The sequence below is a fragment of the Sarcophilus harrisii genome, chromosome 1 (assembly GCF_902635505.1).
Source record: "Sarcophilus harrisii chromosome 1, mSarHar1.11, whole genome shotgun sequence".
Lineage (NCBI taxonomy): Eukaryota > Metazoa > Chordata > Mammalia > Dasyuromorphia > Dasyuridae > Sarcophilus > Sarcophilus harrisii.
In genome coordinates this window covers 378790248-378813697 of record NC_045426.1, presented here as the reverse complement: position 1 = coordinate 378813697, position 23450 = coordinate 378790248, and the positions used below count along the sequence as shown (strand labels likewise).

Here is a 23450-nt window from a genome sequence, read left to right as displayed (position 1 = left end):
TGGTGTTGTCTCTGGCATGTCAGGAAGTCCAGAAGGTAGAAGATCCTGCACCCCTCACCCTGGAATTTCCTCCTGCCATGGTGATGGCTTGTTATCAGCTTTCTCCTCCCCCAGCATTGCACATAATGGGCCAAGCCCAACCCGCTTGCCTTCTTGCATGGGATATGAACAGCTCCAGCCTGCCCCATAATGATATAGGACATAGATGTATAAGGAGGGTTTTTTTCCTTTTCCTTATAAATGGTGCTCCCCTTTCAACCCATCTCTGCCCATCTCTAACACTTGGGATTTCCAATGCACTGCATCACATTGGTAGCACTAAGCACTGGGCTTCCATCTATTTCCTGACGAAAAGAGCCCCCCCCAATTTCTCAAAAGATCCTGGAGGGAAATTTGGAGAGGAATGCGAGGGAAATGTGTGATAACGTGACAAAGGGTATTTCTAGAGCTCTGGCTAACATTGGGAGCTCTGGGTGGTTGTTGGCTGCCTTAGAATAATATCAAATATACTATTTGCACTCAAATACGGGTGGGGCATATGGACATCATACAGAGAACCTCCACCCTCATACTCATAAAACTGAACTAGGGATACACTTTTCACAGAATCACATGCATGTTCTTCAGGCATGTCCATTGTAAGTTCCCCTTACTGACACCCAGATCATTCACTCCTTTACCCATTTATAGATTCCTTCACTATTTAATAGATACCTATTATGTGCAATTATTGCTACCAATCACACACATGTGCTCTAGCTCTCCATCTTCCACATATGACAAATTCCTTATAAACATATTCTCAGAGACCATAAAAATACTTTAATCTGTGGATATCTAAAGGGACCTCCCTCACTACAAAGAACCTTAGAAACAAAAAAAACCCCCAAAACCCAGAGCTTTTTTCATTTATAGAGTCATAGATATGCATTTTTACTTGCTGACTTCCCAACAGCTTAGATTTATACACAGAAATCCTCACTTATTACATAATGATACATATATACACACATGCACATTCCTCATTCAAAGATACCGATATATCACATTGATTTATATTTCAGGTACACATGTACTTTCTTTCTGTCTCTTTTTTCTCCATTCATCCTTCTCTCTTTCCTTCATTTTCCTCTTTCTCTCTCTCTTTCTCTCTCTCCCCCTCTCTCCCTCTATCTCTTTCTCTCTTCTCCAAAACACACACACACACACACACACACACATGCACATACAAGTGTACATGCTGGAATTCATCATCGGTTAGTTCCCATTGCAAAAAGCAGTGGCAAAGAGAAAGAATGTCTTTTGCTATGGAGGGTATAACTAGTTGTACCTCTACCTCCCATATTTGATCAATGTGGGACTTGGGCTTCTCTGATCAGAGCCTGTCAAAAGAAGGAGAAAATGGAAGTAGCAGCTGACAGCTGTTGTAAAAGCAAGGAATGGATTGAGTGTATCCCACTGGACAGATCTTGAACAAGAGCTAACCATGCCAGTAAATTTCTCTTCTCTTCCTCCCTCTTTATATTAAGCTTGAAATACATACTTAGAATATACATTATACTCTCATACAAGAGACTTGTAAACACATTTCATTTACATACTTTCATACATGGCACAGACACATAACATAATCTACATATACAATGTATCCACAACTTCCAGATAACATATGTAGCAAATACACTGGTGATAGCCACATTTCCCATTCAGAGTATTGACACATAATACATGATATATGATACACAAAGCAAAATACATTTATATGTATATAACTTAGACAATAGGCACATAATATATATACTACACTCAACTAGCAAATACCACCCATACAACTCACATTTATGTGCACTACCCAGATCTATGGTTAACTTAGATCTACTACTTCCATTACAATTTCTGGTCACTAATAGATCTGAGAAATATTGAGAATATCCATCAAAATTCATTAACCTTTCCAGCTTCTTTATACATTTCTGAAGAAAGAACATCTATGATCTCCTATTCCTAACTCTGGTTTCCTCTAAATCTAGTTACTCTTTCATTAATGGTAAATGTGAAGGAGAGTCCATCTACATTGCTAATTTCTGCCCACAACTTGTTTTATTAGGCTCCCTGCTACTAACAGAGTTTGAATCTACTTACTCCTCATCCTCTTCTCCCCACTTCCAACTGCTGCAGCCCTAGACTGTTCTTGGGCAGCATCAAGGACTGAGAACATGATTGGGTGAGTGGCAGATCCTGATTATTTTATGAATGGCATGTTCTTCCACAGTGACAAAGTCAGGGGTAGGTGAGCCAAGTGGTCATGGAGGGAAACACCTATACCATTCTTTGAGGGATAGTAAGCCTGGAATGGGTTTGGATTGATACTTTACTTCCTCCCTTGGTCCTAAACTCTATTATCTCCTTTAACTTTTTTGACCTTCTTAGGAGACAGCCAATGTATTCTGTTAACTGGATTAGTACTACATTTAGAAACAGTTAGTGGAAGGCTACTGAAGGGGTCTCTGCTGAAGATATTTTCCATTGCTCCATTGTCTGAAATTCTGCTATTAGAGATTCATTCCTTTATATTTTGAAGTTTTATTATTTTCTATTAAATTTAAAACTCCCTGGGAGAGACATGTATTATTATATACTATATGTACTATTATAGCATTATTATATATAATTATTATTGTGTAATTAGTTTTATATAATAGTGAATATCATTCAATAACAGAGTCTTAGGATTGGTAGGGAGCTTCAAGGTCATCTAGTCTAATTTCCTCCCGAGTGCAGGAATGCCTTCTAATCCAATTATAGTATTCATTTATTAAGTACCTATTATGTACAATATACTCTTTTAAATGTCAGGATATGGATACGAGAATCAGGGAGTTTATTTTCACCTTGGGAGGCAAAATGTAAACAGGTAAGCAAATACAAGATAATTTGAGGAGGTAGAAAGTAGGAAGAGCTGAGAGGATTAAGAAAGAACTCAGTAAAGGAATGGCTTGAGTTAAGACTTGTGAAATAGGGTATCCAATTGGCAGACGGCAGGTAGGAGTATATCCTAGATATTAGAGACAGCCTGTGTGGTTGGAATGGAAAGGTGGAATGCCAGGTTTAGGAGAGAGCTAATAGTACAGTTTGTCTGAGCTGTAGACTACATGAAGAGCATTATGGAGCTTGGAAAGATGGGTGGGAATCAGATTGTGAAAAGCTTTAAATGTCAGGCTGACAAGCTTATATTTTCTTCTTGTGGCCATTGGGAGCCACTGAAGGTTTTTGAATGGGAGGTGGGGAAGGACTTGGTCAGAATTGCCTGTGTCTGAAATAAGAATTTGTAAATTGGGGGGGGAAGGATTGGGAGAAAGGAGAGACTGGAAGAGACAAATGTTATGACAATCAAGATCCTTCTTGAGCATACTAAAAACAGTAAGCACACAGCTTCTCAAATAGCCCATGATATTACTGGACAGCTCCTCATTTTACTGGACAACTACTCATTTGATCATGGTCTCAGTTAAGACTATGCAAAAATAGGAATCAAAATTGTCAGAAAGAAAAGTTAAAGGGAAGTGCAGAGAAAGGGATGTTTAAAGAAGCCTGGGAGGATAAATTGAGGGAGGCAAAGATTCCCTCCCATTTTGTCAAGCGCCATCTCTGCTAAAAAAAAAAATCAGTGAGGAAAAAAGAATCTTAGTCCCAATGGCTTCATCTTATCTGAAATCCCTGAGAAAGGAAGACTTCCAAGGAGAAGCCAATAGCCTCATAGCCTTAATCTTACTTGTTTCTAGAAGTCTGTCTCAGCTTTTCTTCCTTCTTGTTCTTCCTCCATTCCTTTTTCCTTTGGACTCTAACTTCTAAAATCATACCTTATATGCTTATAATTTCTTTTTTATTATTATTTTGTGTTTTGTTTTATATTTATTTTATGTTTTATAAAGTACTTTGTAATTATTTCATTTTAACTTCGCAATAATTCCATAAGTTATAGTTCTAGTATGAATATCCTCACTTGATAGGTGAGGAAATAGTCTCAGAAATGTACAAACTTGCTTAGGGTCTAATTTCAGTGAGTTTCAGGATTTAAACTGTAGTCATCTGACATCAAGTCATGTATTTTTCCCACTATATCACACTGACTCTCAATTCTACAGTTGTACAAGCCGGGCCCAGGAGAGAGAAATGGACTGAGAAGAGGATAGGGATGGGATCTGTGGGAGGTGAGAAGAGCTGGAGATTACATTGTTAAAGTCTGTTCTGATAATGGTGCACAATTCATTGACCATGCTTCTCTATGGGACCACTGAAAACATGCCTGTCTCTGCTATACTGAATTCTCAAGTTATGTCTTTTCTGCCTCAAGAATGCAATGCATGTTACTCTAAGGATTATGCTTAGACACTGACATGTAAAGTCTAAGTAAGCATCTGTTAATGCATATATGTGTATTGTGTACTCTATTCAACCACAGGTTAAATACAATATTGGAAATAACTAGACTGAGAATCAGGTCCTAAGAGGGGTTCTAGCTCTACCTAGACAACTAACAGATTGAGTGATTATTAATAAGTCATTTCCCCAACTGGGCCTCAGTTTCTCCACATGAAAAATGAATGAATTATAGGTACATTGAAAACTCTAATAACTTAATATCTGATGTCTCATTTCTGGGAGAAGTCTTTATTGTTCATTTTCATTAAAAAAAGGTGTTTAATAACTAATAGCAATTTGTAGCAATTTAGCTTTTGCAAAAGTACTTTTACATTCTTCATATCACTTAGGTCCCCTAAAATCTCAATGAAGTAGGGAGGTAGGACAAGTGATAATTTGCCCATTTGCTCAAGATCTCCTTCAACACGAAGCATTTCCTGAGGTCCCCATCTACTGGTACCCTTCTGCTAAAAAAGTTGACATGGATTGATTTTGTACATATTAATTTATGCAGTATATCTTGCATATACTTATTTATGTACATGTCTCTCCCAGTAAAATGTAAACTACTTGAGAACAGGGACTTTTTCCTTTCTGTCTAACTCTGGCACCTTGCATAGTGCCTGACACAAAGGTACAATGCATTCATGTTTCTTGATTGATTAAAAAACAGGCTGAAGTTCAGAGATGAAATAACTTACCTTAATCATACAGTGAGTAGGTGGTACCACTTCGACTAGAATCCATATCTTATGACCACCATATATATATATATATATATATATATATATATATATATATGTGTGTGTGTGTGTGTGTGTGTGTGTGTGTATAAAATCTGGGAATATGTATCTGTCTTCTGCATGCTGAACTGGAGGCATCTTGTGTGGCTGCCTTGGCCACAGGCAAAAAACACAAAAGAGCTTTTCAGAAACAGTGGGTGGGCTGTGACGGAACCTGTATCCATCAATGCAAAATGTGACCACAGAGATGTCTATCCATAGAGGATAACTGCCTTCTAAACCAATCTAGCTACATAAAAATATCTTCTATTGCTTCATAGTCATGCTTACTTTTGGATTCCAAATGGTGGCACTCACAGTGAAACATTCCTCCTACCCTGATTCATCAGGCTTTCCTCCAAAGACTAATCCTATCCTCAAAGAACAAAGATTTGCTAGAAATACTGAAATACCCCTTCTCTAGGCATCATTCCCCTTTATGTGTTGTTTTCCTCCTTTAGAATGTAAGCTTCTTGGGGGAAGATACTATCTTTACTCTTATATTTATATCCCCAGAACTTAGCACTGTGCTTGGTGAATAATAAATTCTAAATATATGTTTTTTTCATTCATTAATTCATTCACTCATTCATCCATCCTTTGAAGACACACTAAAAATGTGCTTCAAGTTCTGAAGGCAATTCCTAGAGAGGATAGAGCTAACACCAGAAATATTTTGAATAAATCTAGAGTCTTTTAAGGTTAATAATACCCATTTGAATAATGAAACTACTATTTTTTAAATATCAGTCTTCCTCCCTCATAACTACATCTTGAAATAGGGACACTCAGGCATACAGACTGTTTGCTTCCATTCAATGATGGATGGCTTCCAGGCTACTGGAAGGAGGGGGAGACAGGATGTGTTGCCTTCTTCACCCTTTAAAACAACCAGACTCTCTGCTTTGCTGCTTTATTTGATCTTAGCATTGGTGGAATCCATTCTGATCTGCCTCTGCCCACTACATTTTGCTTTTTGGCTGATCATGTTTTGTTTTGTTTTTTTTTTCCCCAGTGATGTCAAATTGCAAAATAAATAAAGGCCCACATGAGCATTCTCCATTTATTCTCCCATATATGTATGTACACACAGGAAAGGAAAAACCTTCCTGAGTTGCTCTGAGCAGAACAGATGATAATACTTGAGCTACATAAATAACAATGCTTTGAAAACTTGGGTGTTCTGAAAAATAAGGTTATAGTACATGCTAGGTATAGCATAGCTACAAAATAATGATCTAATCTTTGTGTAGGGCTTTTGCATTTATTGTATACTATAACATACATGATAATGAAAATCTGTGATTTCATAGGTATCTCACTCCCTTCTGCAATGTAGATCACTACTTTTTCATAACTTAATATAAAGTTTTAGAAATTACTGTAGCTAAAAAACCAAACCTTTACACTCAAACATCTACAACCTAATCACCCTATCAGCTAAAGTTCTGGTGATGAATCTCCCCAGTTAAACTTCTGATAACAAGCCTTCTGCTTATCTTTGGCACACACCCCAAACCTTTCCAGAGGTCCTGTTGGAGTTTGTGCTCTGATCATGGCTTTTGAGAACCCAGACTCCCTGCACAATAAGACCCCTATCCTAATCTCATATGCAATATATAATGTGAAGCATGTGATTATGTGAAATGATATTTTATATTCTCAGCACAGCAACAGGCACCAGCCAGAGTAGGAGGCAATAATAGACCACTCCAGCATTCACAACACAAGCCCTAGATCTGTGATTTCAACACCTGGAACTGAGAGAAGGAAACTAAAAATAATAACAACAGAGAAGGTTTCCCTGGTGGATTGGCAGCTTCACCCAAGGGTCTGGGAGACCTTCCTCTCTCTCCCCCCACAGAGTGCATAATGCAGTGTGACAGCCAGAGAAAGGGAAACTCAAACTGGGAGTAGTGTGTGTGTGTGTGTGTGTGTGTGTGTGTGTGTATGTGGGTGTGTGTGTGAGGGGAGCTTGGGGGTGTAAATCCAGACCTGGCACTGATGTTCCTATTTTTTTTATGAAGCCAGCTGAGGAACTAAAGGGCTCATTGCGACCCACGTGGCTGCTGATTAGCTGGAGATTATATTGATGATGTAATAAAAATTCACTTTGTCTATTAAGTTTCACCAGGACAATCAGGGAGAGATTAGATAAAAATCAGAGGGAATGAATAATAGAACACAGAAGGAAAGCTATAAACCCCAGCTCCCCGAACGTTCCCCCCCCATTCCCTCCTCACCCCTCAAATACCTAAATCAACCAGTAGGAGTGCATTCAGAATTCTCGAAACCCCCTGGCCCAATGTCTCCACTTTCCATTCCCAAAGCAGTCAGCCCTAGGCTCTCGGGAGAGGTAAAAACTTTCTTAGCCTCCGCTGGACAGCGACAGCGGGAAGGGAAGGGAGGGGGACTCAGAGCTCAAGATACGACGTTGGTTTAAGTTTACTGACCATGTTGAATATTTGATTAAACCTTTGGCATCGTCAGCTCCGAATTGCACGATTCGTCTCTTTCCCGGCTAGGCTGCTAAAACCCAGCGGCAGGAACAGCTAGTCTCCACTGTCCTGGCAGGCTCTGCTTGCGGCTGGAGACAGGGATTCAGCGACTCTCTTGGGGAGCTGGCCTCCTTATACACGGGCATCGTAATTATTTGTGATGGTTTAAAAAAAAATCTTTAAGACGGCAACCGGAAAAGAGAAGAATGTTAACTAAAAAGAATAACTAAATTTATTGATGGGAAAGAGGATGATGGGAGAGGGCTTAGTGGTGGTTTGTGAGAAATTCATTCACTTGTCACCTTCTAAACGATCCATACCCTAGACTCTCAGAACACACTTCGCATCCGGCAGACACCCGGCAGAATCACCGATTTTTGAAGCTAGGCTGTCCTTTGGACAAAGTACTGAGTTAATTCCAGGTGACTTGGACTTAACCTGACTCCTACTAAAGCAGAGAATAACCTTGGAAAGTCAATTTATTTTTGTGAGGTTTCAGTTTCCTCATCTGGAAAATGGGGGTAATGATTTTTATTCTGCCCTTCTCATAGAAGTGCTACATCAAGTGGGAAAATAAATGTGAAAGTGTTTTTTTTAATATAATGCTCTCTCCAAGTTATTCATATTATTATTCAACCATGGCATCTATTTTCCTAAGACTGTTTTATGGAATGTCATGCAGGTCAGCCTTACATGTTTGTGGAGTAAGTGACTGTTTATGTGGTGTGACTGGCCAAAAGGAAATGAAATATATTCAACTCCACTCTACCTGAAATTTCCTCTATTATCGTTAGTCCTTTGAGTTAAGACATGGTCTCCATAAGGCCCTTGATACAGTACATATAACTTACCGGGGAGAGGTAACACATTAACACCCATTAATAGCCGCTTAACACAGCTGCACAGATTAGTTTATTAGATCATCGGGAAGCAGGGCCTTGAAGAGATAGGACATAGCATAGTTAAATTTTGATAGGAGAGAGAGAAGGAAATGGTTTATACTGAGAGTATTCGGATAGGGCAGACAAAAGACATCTTGACCATACTGAAATCTTTTAATAGGAATTGTGGGAACATGCTAAAGACCACCTCCACTAACTTTACAATTTTTTAAAGGGTCCTTGGATCTTACCTACCTTTACCACCCTTTTTGTTCCCTGGAAAAGTTTTTGATTTGGTGTGGAGGAAATTGGGAGGAAGACAAGAAATCACTCAGGATTGCATAAGAACCTTATTTTTCATCCTTTGAGACTGTTGAAGAGTTGGTCTCTGTCCTGGAGGATCAACTTATCTATTTCTCTGTTTTTGAAAGAGACTGAATCTCTCAAAGAGAGGGTACATCACACCATATTCCTAATGTACTTCCAGGGCAAAGAGAATCAACTTGCTCCTTCAGCATCCGTGACTTCCTTTCCCCTCCATCCCTCTGGCCACCTTGCCTCTGTGCCTCCAGTGCCTCACTCTTAAGACCCTCATATACTGTCAGAATTCCTCCTGAAGGAATTAGAATCACTATTTTAGGTTGGATTCTGATAAGGGAACTTTACGAGTTTCAGTCTATTCTTGGGAGGGGTAAAATGGGGGTAGGGGGCAGAAAGCAAGGGGAGATTCCAGTGCCACAAATACCACTCTTTATTGCTTAGAAAATGTAGCCAAGCCTTCCAGTAAGATCTGGAAGACTGCCCCAGTGATAGGGAACATGACCACTGGTTTAAATATTCAATGAGAAATATTTCTCAACATGGGCGGGTTGTGATTGGGGAGGCTAAAGGACACTGCAGCTCCAAAGGAAGAAAAAATTTCCCTTTTGGGGAGCTGTCAGGAGCTGCTTGCCTTTCCTAATACTGTGCCTGCTGCTCTTCAGTCTGTCTTGGGTCCCTCCTTGTTTGAGATCAGAACTTCTGCACCCCGCCGAGAAACAAAATTTAATGAACTTTGAACAGTGAGTGTACTCACCATCTCCCTGCTCCCTCTGCTCAGGTCTTGTTTCTTCCCACAAAGGAGCCTTTGGCCATGCCATTTCACTTTACTTGGCATATTCTCTCCCTGCCTTTGAAGCCTGGCGCCAAGCCCACAGCACCAGACCTTTGAATTTTGGTTCCTAATATTTGTGTGACCTTGAGCAAGTAATCTTTTTCTCTTTGGATCTCCATTTCTTCATGTGAAAATGAATGTATTGGACTAAATCTCTGAGATTCCTTACCACTATAAACATTATGATACTGTTCTTCTGATCACTTCCTCTGGCTAGCCCCAGACCCAAAGTTTTTTCTTGATACTGGATGAGATAATGTTATGCTTGTGGATATCACATCCCATAAAAGTCCTTGGATGTCATAAATGTATTCCATACCCTTAATAGGACTGGAGACTCCCCAAAGGAAGAGATCTGTTTTTTCCTGTCTTCCAGATCAAGACTCAGCTACTCTCTGCTTTGGAGAAATTTGCTCCATGCATGGTAGGTGGAGTCTATAAGATGAAATTCATTTCCCTAAAGGGCCATAGAGACTGGAAATATCCTCAATGAAGCTCTAAACTAGGAACAGAAAGGGTCAGCAAAGCTGGGGAGAAATCACCAGAGAAAAGGTTCCTATGTTTTGGGGAATTTAAGGAGCTAGGTCCTTTTCAAAATCTTTAGGGATAGTTTTAGAGAGAACAATCTCAGTTTTAACCAACCTATTCCTTTAGGGATCTTGTCAAAGTCAATATGCAAGGCTAAAAGAGGTTTCAGACCTGACATGGAGCGGGGGTGGGGGGTGGGGGGGAGTGTAATCATCATGATTTTGTTGGGATTATAGAGTGAGGATATCAAACTCCTAGGCTATATGAGTTATGAGGATCTGGAAGATAGGCCACTTCCCTTTCTTCCTAAGCCTCAGTCTTTCCATCAAGAACATAACACTTTAACCTAGAAAAATGACATTCTGAGGCAAAGGGCATCTCTATTGTCCAGCACTTTCTTAAAAAGATAATAAATGGGAGGTGTACCAAACAAAAAACACTGGGAAATGAATGTAAACGGTTTGCATTTTTGTTTTTCTTCCCGGGTTATTTTTACCTTCTGAATCCAATTCTCCCTGTGCAACAAGAAAACTGTTTGGATCTGCACACATATATTGTATCTAGGATATACTATGGCATGTTCAACATATATAGGACTGCTTGCCATCTAGGGGAGGGGGTGGAGGGTGGGAGGGAAAAATCGGAACAGAAGTGAGTTCAAGGGATAATGCTGTAAAAAAATTACCATGGCATGGGTTCTGTCAATAAAAAGTTACTATAATAAAAAAATAAATGGGAGGTGTATAGAATGTGAGAGCTAAAAGGGATTTTGGGGGTCATCTCACATATAGAAGGGAGGAAAGTGAGATCCCTATAGTTGAGGGGACAGACACTATCTCACAGCCAGTTCATGAGAGTCAGGTCTAGTATCTTAGGTATCCTAATTTCTAGCCCAATGCGCTTCATACCACATCACTGTTTCCTTTTATTTAAAAATACAATAAATAAAACACATAAATAAATAACATAATTGTTCTCTTGCTCTAGTCCACAGACTGAAACAGAACAAGCAGTGCTATTGGTACCCAGCTACTGTATATGGGCGATAAATGATGTTGATTGATCAACCAATCAGTCAAGGATGCACAAGCAAAGGGCATATGTGTATTTATACATATATGTCTATTCTTGCTGCCTGTCATGGGCTGCTTTCCAAATAAAGAAAACCAGACTGAGTCTTGTCTGTCTCTGAGGGGCTCTAAGTAAGGAGAAGGGTTTTGGCAGGTTAGGCTTCTGCTGGAGCCACAGAATAGTGGGGAAGCAGGAGGAGGAAGGACAGGGAAAAAAATCATTTTATTCTGGTCTAGAGAACAGTTGTGGAGGACTGACTTCCTTACATTAGCCATCAGAGGGCGCCTCCTTGAGGAGAGAGAGAGAACACACAGCTATGGGGTCTCACAAACACGAGCCAAGGGCTCTCTATAAACCTTTCAGGTGGGTCACAACGGCAAGGCCTGTGTAGTCTCTGGGGAGGGCCCCCTCCATTCGGCGCTTATTAGCCCTTTGCCTCTCTTGGTACCCATTGTTCTCAAGCTGCTCTTGGGCTTTCTTGTCTGAGAAGAAAACAGAACAAATTCATTTACACTGAGGTTTTAGGAATTGATTGTGTTTCAGGGGAAATTGCAATTTAATAGTGGAATCAGGAAAGAACTACATTAACCCAAAGGAATGAAGTTGCAATGGTGGGATATCAGGTCTTGTGAGAGATATTTTAGTGTGTCTGTCCAGACACCAAGATCACTGTCCCAGGATCACTGAAATGATGGATTGCCAGCAAGGTCTTCTGCCTATACTTGGGCTCAGCATAACAAGGGGTTCTAACAGGTTTGACATGGGCAAGCTCCTCTTTATTGAAGAGGGGCTTAAAGGAACTTTTTTGATCTTCAGAGGAACAAAGGGAATACTGTATATAGATAAGGTGACATAATTTTTCTTTTTTCTCATCCTAAAGGCACCCTCTTATCTGATGAATCCCTGGAAGGACTAGGGGAACTGGAAGGCCAGTGACCCCTAATCTATCCTCCTAGATACCCAGGGCACCCTGAAGGTCAGTTCTTCACAGCTTGTCCGAGTGTACTCCTGATTAAACACACAAAATAAAACACACTCTCCCAGCCTTGCTATCTTCCTCCTGTTCCCCCTTCCAGGGAGCAATGTGTTGAGTTTAGGATGGGAGATGGTAACCACAGAAAAGAGAATTATAGTACCGAAGGACATAAAGTTAGATGGGTCCTTCAAGATCAGCAATTATTACAGTTTCAGTGTTTTACAGATGAGGTAACTGAGTTTCACTCATATTACTGAATTCTACTCATATTATGAGGCAACTGAGTTCCACTATGATGACATAGTTAGTTAGTGGAACTGGAATACAAATTCATATCCCCTGACTGGAAAAAAGTCCCCAAAATGTTCTGTTATACTGTATTGCCTCTCAAGATACTAAAGACCTTGGAGTGCAGAGGGGAAGGTGTGACCTGGAATAGCAACTTGGAAGGAGAATAGGGAAAGATTGAGGATGGAATCGGAAGGAAACTATGAGCGATGTGTCCTGGCAAGACTTGGGGAGGAGGGGCTTTGTTCTATAGGCTTTTGGAGGGACCAGGTGGAGGAGGAAAGTAATATGGTTTAAGCAAGTCCTTATACTTTAACCTGGTCAGATCTGGCTGGATGTCATGGAGTTTGCCTTCTTTTTGTTACTTCAGAGTAAATCAAGGACTCCTTGGCAAGATCAAAGGAGATAAATGTAAATAAAATCATTAATAAGCCTAAAGGTCATATATAAATGTCAGCTATGAAAGAAAATAGTATTTTAAAAAGACCTCGACTTTGAGAAGGAAAAGATTGCTTACAACATGGTGTGACCATGGTACTAGTGTGCAGATTGTCTTTTTGACACATACACACACAATACCCTCTTTTCTGTCTCTATCTCTTGTTCCTTCTGTTAATGACCAAAAATTGACTGAAATGTTTTTTCCTCCTCAATCTACATGACTTCCTCCCATCCTTTTTACCAGTCTTGCCTCTGAAGTTACTCCAATCTTGCTACCTTGATGAATGTCTCCTAGTAGAAAGATGATTGTAAGAGCATCTGCTTACTGGGCTTTGGCTGAAAGTGCCTTCTTCCTTATTCTGTTCCTTTTTCTCTTTTCCAGCAAGAAGCGCCCTCCTTCCCCCACCCTCCCCTCACCTCCACCATTTTATCATATTTTGCTTAAGGTACTTTTCCTGGTTTTATCCTACATGGTCAAAGTTTGAAATATCCTAGAAACAAAAGTCACAAGTCTTTTCTCCTCCTCCTCACTCCAAGACATGGAGCAAGATGACCAGAGGTGAGGCCTTGAATAACTGGATTAACATATGAACATGGAGGAAAATCTGATTTCTCTACCTTTTATTACCAAAAATGGACTCCAGATAAAAACTGTTCTAAGATAGGATTATGGGAATGACCTGAAAAAACTCCAGCGCATCCAGATAGACCATCCTGTTATGTGAAGGGATTCCTAAATGTTTCAAGCTTTGGGTTCTAGATTAACCCAAGTAAGGCAAATTAATTATGCCATGCACAAGTCTGAGGATGGGTGTTCATGTATTTCCTCAAAGGCACCTGAAACTTTGGGATGCAGAATGGCATGTTGGAGAGGCTCCTCTAAAGGCTTTCTTTGCATCCAGTTAAATTAATTACATCTTCCCTACCCTCTCCCCTCCTCCATTCCTCAGAACCTGTTCTCACTTTGACAAAATTAAAACACTGGGACAGTGAGAAAGTGTTAGGTGTGAGGGTGTTTTTTGTCTCTTTTAGGTGATATAGCGCTATGCAAAGTATCGATTTTACAGAAAGATATGGTTTGATGGCAGCCAAGTAAATCCATTGCTTTTTTTGGACAGAGTGGAATAAGCTTGTTTTGGGCAACTGGAGAAAGACTACAGTGTAGGGTGTCATTAATAGTGAGCTAGTGACAGTAGCTATTTAACTGCAACCTTCTAAAGAAGTTCAAGTCCATGTAACCCATTGGGAACTGGATTCCCTCTCTCACTAGACATGGACTGAGCAAATATTTCCAACATTTTTTCCTTTGAGTATATTATTAGAATCAGTCAATATGATAAATATTACATGGGGATAATTTCCTGCTGTTGCTGCCTACTCTTTCAAGCCTTAACCAATAGCAGTGACATGTTACAGTCCCTGGTTATATTGGTCAACCAAAGTATTGATATTATTAATAATGGATTTCATTATATTGACCTTTATTCAGACAACTGAATCATCCCAGAGTAGTTGTCACATTCCTTTAAAAAGTATAGCTAAACCCATTACTGGAAGGATTTGTGCACTCTTAGGTGTGTTTTCTCTACTCACCTTTAAGCCTCCAGGGAGGGGTAACCTTAGTGAGAGATATGGTGCTTTTAGAACTGATCAAATAGTCAATTAAATCATTATGGAGGTGGTGGAGCATTCCTAAACATACATTGTATATTGTTTTATCTTTTGACAATTTTCTTCCCCCAGAATCCCCAGAGGAGTCTCATCTCAAGAAGGATATTATTAGGTCAATGCCATTTTTGTTATTTACCTGCCTGCCAACACTAGCCAAAAGAAGATGCTCAAATTAGAAGCAGGTTGTCAAAAAGGCAGGATCTGTTACAAATCTGACTTTTTGTCTTAGTCTCTCCATCTGTAAAATGGGAGCAGTCTACCTGGTTATTCCTTCTGGTTATTCCAACTGGAACAGGTTGGAAAATGGACTCTGCTATTTCCCTTTGCTCTCAAATCTCCAGTCATCTGAATGCCAAGGCACTGATGGTATGTTTCCAAGGAGGAATGCTCATTATGTAATGGGAATTGGCCCTATGGGTATTAAAAAAGGAATAAAGCCATGTTGGCTATATCCGAAAACACAGTGCATATATGTGTGTATGCCTGCTTTCTTGTGATTATTTACATGCTCTCATGCTTGTGTGCATGAACACTTATGTCAGAGATGGCCCCATGTCGCTGCCTCTATCAACTCATTTTGCACTGATTCATTTCTGTTCAGATTGAGAAACTCTCTCACCCAGAGGCACACCTCTAGCTCTCCCCGGCAAAGGAAGGCTGGGCTAGCTGGAAAAATCTTTTGGATGCTCAGACATAGCATATGAATAAACCAGACATGGATTAATTAGGTGTGACTGCATCATTAAATTAGAATAATGAACAAACAGCCACGTATGGCATTCAAATCTGCCTAGAACGACTCAGAGGGTCGCTTTCAAGTAAGTCACCTGTCAGTTTGTAGGTTTTTGGGCCCCCTCCTCCTTTCCCGGGAGAGTGAGGTTTCTGTGGTACCACTGAGCTGGATGCTTAGGCATCCTACCCCAATTGGCGCCTGCATCCTCACAGTCACCCATACTCCACAACTGAAACAAAACAATGACTTGGTTTCATTTAGGATCACCCAAATTCATTCGGGCTGCAAGCATTTTCTGGAGTGAAATACGACATCAGTGCAGGTGTTCACAAGGCAAAAGTAAGGGAGGAAGAAGTTAAGAGGTGTGAGTAGAGGACACAATCTCTATTGATCTTGTAATATTTATGTGCACACGCAAGCACACACACACACACCTTTTGCAATTTTCACAGACTGTCTGCATCGTGTCCAGATTCCTCATTCCAGCCAGAGACTCAGCCGTGACTAAAGCCCCAATTGTGCATTTTAAGAAATAACTGCAAAGCCAAACATCCTCTTACCCTTTTCAAAATGCCCCCACAAACCACCCCCCAACATGCACATATTCTGTTCCATCCTTCTCCCAGAAACTGATATCCCTAAACAAGGCCCTATCCTAACCAACAGTGTCTGTGCAGCAAGGACTGTCTGTCTTTAACAAAGAAGATGAAATAAACAGATAAGAGAGAGGAAAATGGGAAGCTCTCTCGCCTCATTGGCCGAGCTGCTGGATAGTACTAATGCATCTGAGAGCTTTGTACTAAGAATCTGTTAAGTATCTAAAAACCTTTGATCTGTAGCCAGTCTTAACAAAGGTGATAATTAATTAAAGGAGAGTGTATTGCAATAAAGTAACATCGTGGTCAGTTTATACTCTGTCCAGAGCTGGGCCTCGGAAGTCACTGTCAATTAAAGTCCTGTTGGAGACCAGTTCATTATCAATTTTTTCCCCTGAGCTTTGATCAATATTTTTGGCTGCTCTTTCCTCACAAAGTGAGCACGATGTCTATATCTATAAGGGTGCCCATTCATTTACATCATACAGATGGCCACATATGATTTGGTTCCTGAACTACTAAGAACTGGTTTTAATCTTCAAATAGTTGGGATTGGAGGAGAGAAGCACATAATGATTGAGGAAAAAAGAAAGTGGAACAAATTTCAAGAAAAATAACAATGAAAACTCTAATAATACCCAACCCCTTCTCTTGACCCCTCCCCAGACTCTCCTCAAGTACATCTATGAAGTTTATCCTAACCATAACACAGACTACTCACAGTCTATTTTTCTTTTCCCCTCTTGTAGGTAGAGATCGTGTCATGTGGTCTACATTAACCTTAGGCATTTAGAAAATTCTAGATTGTCCAGTGGTTGGAGTTGTAGGAAGCCCCTGTAGCTAGTCACTCCTAACTTGACAGAAACCAAATAACTCAACTTTGGAGATCTCCCAATGCTGAATTCATCCACACTTTCATTCCTTTTTTTTTTTTTGCTTCCTACCTGCCTGTGGTCTTCAATTTCTTCAATACCAGACTAATATCAATTCTCAATCTCCATATTCAGATTTGGGGATTCATTTGTGTATTTAAATTTGGGAAACATATTTTTTTTCAAAGGAGGAAGTTGGTAGGACCTTTTATTTTTGCCCCTCAACTCTTAACCACACATCCAATTGGAACAAGATCCTATAAGCTGGCCTCAGGGTGGGGGTGTGTGTTAGGAATCCCAGAGAAGAGACATTTTAAGAAACCTTGTGCAAAGAGGGTTTACCTCCAATGCCGCAGAGATGCTGACTGGCAGGCTGCTGGGTTCCTGCCACACCCTGACTGGGTTTGGAGAAAAACACTGATTACTTCTAGGAGAGTCGTCTTGATTGAATTAGGAAAGTCCTTGGTATGTGGAAAGTGTTAATTTTCAGAAGATAAAGAAGGCGATGGGGTATTTACAGGGATGTAGTGTCAATAGAGGGGTGTAGGATGCAGAAGGGGTAGGATTGTCTCTGCAGAGAGACTCCTCTGCGGCTGCTCAGTCCAGAAGGTCACTTCTAAAACGCAATCAATGGAGTTGAGGGGTAATAAAGAGAATAAAGATCTGAAGAAAGGTCACAGGGAATGGGAGATGTAAATGGATAACCTCAGAAAGCCTTCCCCCCATTCAGGATGGGGAGGAAGTAAGTAGAGAAACCCCCAAACCTTGGGTCAATACTCACGGACCCAAGGGATGAGTTGGTGCATTGTGGTAAGTTACATCTCTAGTAGTATTTTTCTCCAGACTTTCCTAATCACCTACTCTTCTCCCCACCTTGTGCCTTGTTTCCCCTCAAAAAAAGTATATTATGACTTTTAAGAGAAATTTCATTTGATGCTAACTTTGACACCTTAACTTACCATACAAATCACTCAAAGATCTACACACACACACACACACACACACACAATCATACACACATTATCCCCAACTTTAGCAACTCCTCACTACTTCCCCCCTTACTAGGTTCTCAAGCACTTTTCTCTTCTCCCCCTTCATCTCAAATTATTTACTCTTTGAACTAAACACAGGTGCTACTCTAGTTCCACTTTCTTTGTCCCAATGGATGCTCTCAATTTTCAATGCCCCGTTGGTATTTTGGTAATTTAACTTTCATTGTCCCATTTTCATTCACCCTGTATCCTAGTCCTTCCACTCACCATCATCTTTCTCATAATCCTGCTTTATTACTACATCTTAGAGAACTGTATGGGTAGTCTCTCACAGAGACTAAGGGTTACAATGGTTTCTTAAAGATTATCCTGTCTTAAATGAGACAGCTATTTTTTATGAATCAGGGAGGTGGCATTTCAGATGTCTATCTGAATACTCAGGTCTCTCTCTTCTCTCTGCCTCTGCCTCTGTCTCTGCATCTCTCTCTCTCTCTCTCTCTCTCTCTCTCTCTCTCTCTCTCACACACACACACACACACACACACACACACACACACACACACAGGACCAATCACTTACAACACACCAAAGGGAGAGGGATTTGGAGGGAAAATTAAACAAACAAACAAACAAAAAACATCTGAGATGATTAACTATCCTAGAATTACATTTTTCTGCAAATCCTTAACAATTAAAGAACCCACATAGGAAGGGCAATATCTTCAGATTAATGGTGTTTTCTGATATTTGTTGTAAAGAAATGAATATGCTGAAGAAGACACCTTTTGGTTATGAGTTATGAACATCTGAACAATTTGAGAAGGTGATGGAGATAATGAAAGAACCTCAAAGATATCTCTTTAACCCAATCTAGAATCCATTTTCAGATTATGGAGAACATAGTAAAAATCTTGTGGCAGGGTTTCTATGTAATCCAGTTCAGAACTAGTTGGTGGATGTGTCCAGATCACATGTATAAATGCCAAAGCACATACACACATGTATGCACATGTTCTTATCTTTGTGGACGCCAGCTCTGAAAAATGTATGTAGAAAAGAGAAGCAAACACATAGGAAGTCAACCTTTTTTCCTTTTTGATATTGAAGGGAATATTTATTAGCATTTACAATTTAGAGCTCTGATTTGAGAATATTTTATTGTTAAAATTGCAATTTTATGTTTTCATTGAAAGTTACTTTATGTTATTTTTGTTTGCTTATTTTCTTGTCTGAATGCTTTATTCTTCCTATCTGTTTCTTGCAAAGTAAGTTATTTCAATGAAATGGGTGTGTTTTTATGTAACTACTTCACAGGACTATTTTCCTTGCTACCATAGGTTTTTCATTTCCAAAGAGATTTTTTTAAACATTCATCCGAATTGGTCATGGGTTTATGTCCAGGCTCTGCTGTCATTTTACATTCTGGAATGCTGAAATTTGATGGGGATTTGCTTGCGCTTTGGTTCATGAATCCACAGGGGAAAAAGTCTTCTCAGTTAGACTAGAATGAATGGAAGCCTGATGTTCTGGTAGATCACACCTCTTGAATGCAGAAATAATATTATGAAGAAGCACAGAACCCACAGAAATTTAAATCTAACCATATTTCTTCTTCCCCCTTTTAGAGAATTTTTGGGCTTTCCTCAATTTACTTTTAATTGAAATGCATTCTGTTTGTCATATAAAGGCTTAAGTTGGGGAAGAAGAATTGGAGAGTATATTTAAAAACTGAATAAACTGTGAGGTAATTTCCAAAGGATGCTTCCACCCCAACTTCTTTTTATATGAAATGTGAAATTCTCAGAGGATTGCATATTTTATAGATTAGTGGTTCCTGCTGATGAATATCCAAAGGCCACCGTGCAGTGACTTCTCTTTCTTACAGCTGGAAAAATCTCCATGCAGGGTGGATACCCAGGCGCAGATCTGTTCTGACTGGATAACTAGAAGTACTGTTAGGTGGACCTGGCTGTTTAGATTAAAATGCATTACAGGCCCTGTGAACAAGCACGCATCAGTAGTAAAGGCTGTTTAAACCTTCGGGGACAGCCCTATATTTAGATTACATTAATTCATAAATATTATACTAAATACCACTTAAATTGGACTTAAATGACTTCAAAGATAATGCATTATAATATGGCTGTCCAGAGAGCACTAGTCTTTATGTCTCCCAGTAACTCAGTCTTCTCAAGCTCCTACCCTGCTAGACAAGACCAAAGTTATGAATGGATTGCTAAATTGTTCTTGTGTGATTTGATAACTCTGCATATGTGTGTGCCATGTGTGTTTTTATATGGTTCCCACTTCTGTTCTCTGCATTCAGATCCCAGGAAAGAAAACAATGAAGATGAAATAAATAAAAGACAAAAATGAGATAGAAACAGGAGAAGGAAGAGAAGAAAGAAATCTCTCCATACAAAAAGAAATCTCTCTAAACTGGCATTATCTCACTCATAATGCAAACACAGGTGATCTAGGTTCTTTTTAATCAATAGTACAAATCTTTCCTCTTAGGTGACCAGAAAAACAAATCTTTCCCAAAGTGTTTCTGATGGGGTAGGAGACAGGAAGGGATGGAATGGAAAAGAAGGTATCTTTAGCATCTGAGAGTTTTCACTATCTGGATATTTTGCTACATTCTGCCCATTCCCCTTCTTTTATTTTCAATTAGTGTCCCATTACCAGAATGAGACTATATCTTTAAAAACTGTCTTGCCACAATACCATCAATGTCTCCCCCGGAAGAGTAGTTCTCTCTTCTGACAGAACTGTATTTTTTTTTCCTTTGGTACCTTTGAATACTCCTTTTACAGTATCACAACCTCCCAATTTGACTTAAGCTAATTCTCTTTTAAGGCTTCGCTCCACCCGACAGACATTCCATTAACTCTTGGGGTTACTTCTCTTACTCAGCTACACGAAATGGAAGGTAGTGGTTTAAGGTAACTTGATTGGGCAATAGATTTATTTATTGGCTTGTTAATTTGGTTATTTATTTATTATCAATTAGTTAATACACACATTAGCTAGTAGCTTTTAAGGCCATCTCTTACCATATCTCTCAGTTCTATCCCAACTAGGTTCATTAGAAGTTGGAAATTCAAGAAGGAGTGAGCAAGATACACGAGCAATCTTTCATCCCTGATTTAACAAAAGGCACCATTTTCATATTTTGCCTCATGTTGTCGATTTAAAGATGGGGGGGGGGTATGTGGAAACTAGAAGCTCAACACAATCTTCATTCTTCAAAGTCCCATCATGCTTTTTGACTTAACGGTAATTAATCACCAATGGCAAGAGAGATTTTTTTTTCCGGTAGCCAGAGGCTTATTTTTATCAGGATTAGCTAATAAATCAGGCAGCATCACAGAAGGAGGAGTTCAAACTCTTCTCGGACTGAATAAAACAGACCTCGGAAAGTGTATCATTTATTTAGCTCTCCCGAAGCTCCAAGCGCTGTCAGTGACATTCATAGCCAAGACTCGCTCTATAAAAAACGAGGGGAATGGGATATGCAGAAGTTTCATAGGGGAGAAAATGATGCCCGGATTTGGAGGGTAAGCTGCTGCAGTAAGGAGGGCCAAGTGAATACACCCTGGGCCACCAACTGGTTTACCTACTATTGTCAGTAAAGATAATTTGGGGGTCAAAACATTCATAAAATGGGATTTTGTCTATCCCAAACAGCTTGGCTAAGTCTATATAAACCCATACCATAGTATTATTTCCCTTTATGATGTTGATCATCTTATTTATACGTGTACATGAGGAAAAAAAATATAAAATAAAAAAAAATCATCCAACATACATTGATCGTATCTATAACTTCATATCAAGAAATTTGAAGGTAAATCAAGGTAAATTGCAAAACTTTGCACAGATTAGAAATGAATAAATAAGTGGCCTTTTCTTGCTCCAAATCCAATAGAAAATCTGTCTCTTAGAATCTATCCTTTTCCTCCAGTGGGTTCTAAATATTTTTGTGTGTAAACTTTGAAAGCTTCCATCACAGCACATGCTGTCCGTTTTGATGGAGAAAGAGCCTTTTTTACTATGATTTTTTAAAATGGAATAATAAAAATAACACACTAGCATTGTTATGCTTCTAGGAAGCTTGATTAAAAGGAGAAAAAGCTACAAGGCTACAGTTAACCCCAGGAATCTGGAGTGGGTGGGGGAAGGAAGGAAACAAATAGTATTTAGGAGGCTATCTTTCCTCACTCCATCTTGCCAATCTTTCTTCTGAACAAATATTTTCTCCAAACTGAATAGGGGTGGTAATCTTCCCCCCCTACAATCCTTACAACCCCCTTGCCCAAACTGGTATATTTCCATTCTTCTCTGTTTTTGTGCCACTCAACATGCCATTAACTTTAAGATTTACTACTCAGCAGGCAAGCTAGAATACGTTAAAGCCAATAAAACTGCTCTCTGGGACTCCAACTATAAGTTTGGCTGTAGAGGTCTGCTTGATATTGGGAATGGGGGTAGGGTAAGGAAGTACACAGAGAAGATAATGATAAAAAACAAAAACAAAACAAAACAAAAATCTTGTTTAGGAAAAACTGACATCCCCACCCCCAGCACCCAATGTGCTAGAGGATCAACCCTTTCAGTAGTCAGCATGTAGCAAGGGAGCAGGCTTCTCAGCTGGACTGTGTGTGTGTGTGTGTGTGTGTGTGTGTGTGTGTGTTTTCCTTTGAAATCACCAGCCCTGACACAGTAGTTTTGGAACCTCTCCATACTTATGTTTATTAAAAATTGGTTTTACATGTACATTATCTACAACTTACTCAGCCTGGTCCTACTTCCCTGCCTCAACAATCAATCTCTCTCTGAGAGCATTTAACTTGCCCACACCTCTCAGCCTCCTATTAATCCCAGCTGCACATCCTATACATTACTGTTAGGGAGCGAAGCGTTGGGCTAATTTCGTCACCCACTAGCCACCCACACACGGTCTACAACTGAGCACGTTTGGGGCTCTGCCTTAATGAGAATAAAAAGGGAAAAAAAGGATGCTGCAGACAATTCCCATTGCCCTTTCCTATAAAAAGTTACTAGGTTTTATTTAATTCTCTTTCTTTCTCTTCCTTGATAGTAACAACAGCTAGAACTTACAGCTGCTTCAAAGGATAGGGGGAAAATATACTATGAAGCTTCTTGAATGGTAGGCTTAGAATTAATCTGTGTCCAACCTTTGAAAAAAATACATTATCACCACATATATTTTCCAAAACCCAGGCATTGTGACTGCCTAGCAAGTGACTGGCATTGCTTTCTGGATCTCCCTTTCCCATCTCTGTTTCTCTGTCTCTGTCTGTCTGTCTCTGACTCAGTCTCTGACTCTCTCTCTCTCTCTCTCTCTCTCTCTCTCTCTCTCTCTCTCCCGTGATGTGTTTTCCCTTCTTGATTCTTCCTTCCATGTATTGTCACTTATGCCTTCAAACATCTAACTCAACCCTTTTCCCCTCCTCCCCCCAATTCACCTCCCTTTGCCAGGTCACTCAAGCATGAAGCTTAAATGTACAGGGGAGTTTACT

General features: G+C 39.8%; 1 protein-coding gene across 27 annotated transcripts in view; it reads right to left on the bottom strand.

The window, feature by feature from the left end:
• Positions 1-23450, bottom strand: part of CELF4 (CUGBP Elav-like family member 4) — a 558697-nt gene that overhangs the window by 532016 nt on the left and 3231 nt on the right. The gene's annotated exons all lie outside the window — the stretch shown is intronic.